Below are 1,188 nucleotides of genomic sequence, written 5' to 3'. Positions count from 1 at the left end.
TGTGACGTCACTTTGCGCGTTAAGGTGCATTGTGGGAGTGTAGTTTTTATTCCAGTCGGTCAGGAGAATTGCGCGTTATAATCTTTTTTTTTTTTTAACCCCAAAATTGTAGTACATCCATCACAGATTACCAGAGGTGGAAGGTAACGAAAGTACTGTACTTCAGGTATCTTGAGTAGATTTACACTGGGTGTGCACATGCTTTTGTAATTGGGGATGTGATTGTGTTCAGAATTATACAATGTTCAGAATTATACAATCACATTCAAAGTCATGTTAAATAGAAGTCAGCATAGACCTGCCACCATTTAAAATGCCTCTCATTAATTAACCCCAAAGTTTAGCTGTTCTCATAGACTTTTACTGACATTGTTTGTGGTCATATCTTACTGCACAAGTCGCGATCCGCAGAGGTATTATTTTTACTTACCGCAATGAAAATACTTAATTTTACTTTCAATTGAGTAGGACAGGTTATAAGTCACATTAATGGTTGGAAAAGTTTTGAAAGGCTGTATCTTGGTCCCATTTTTTTATAAAAAAAAACCTGGCATTGGAACAGGGGTGTGTAGACTTTCACATTTATGCGTGTACGTTCTACTCCTTACTCTCAAAAAAGGCTCATAACCTGCATAGTGCTTGCACCGAGGTGGGGGGAATCACACGACACATATTCATCAAAACATGTTTCCATAGCTTTGCTCAGGTTGTGAACTAACAAAAATGCAAATGAAAAAAATGCACCATTGTCTTTTTCAGACTTACTAGACAGAGAATTTCTGAATGCCAGAAGCTGGTGGATTTTGAGCTGACACAAAACAGAAAGGTGGGAATCATTCTTGGGGCTGACATCAATTTTCTTAAATGAGGCCATGAATGGGGAATATCTTGCTTTTCCAAACGTGTGGCATCATTGTAGTTAATGCTCCCTGGTTCACCCTCCTCTGTGTTGTTGCTGTGCCTGATTTTCAGCCTTAGAAGTCTTAGAGATGTCAGTCAATTAATATCTCAACCATCTTTCTTTACATCTTTCTACGTTGTTTTCATTTGCAGAAGTTGAATAATGTATTGCCTATTTGACAAAGTGGAGAGTAGAGAGTGGCTATTTGTTTTTATATGTATAGTAAAAGTAAAAAGTAACCATAAAAAAATATACTCAAGCAGATACTTGGGGTGGGGGGGGGGGGG

Source organism: Phyllopteryx taeniolatus, chromosome 14 (assembly GCF_024500385.1).
Source record: "Phyllopteryx taeniolatus isolate TA_2022b chromosome 14, UOR_Ptae_1.2, whole genome shotgun sequence".
Taxonomy (NCBI): Eukaryota; Metazoa; Chordata; class Actinopteri; order Syngnathiformes; family Syngnathidae; genus Phyllopteryx; species Phyllopteryx taeniolatus.
This window is presented reverse-complemented; position numbering follows the sequence as displayed.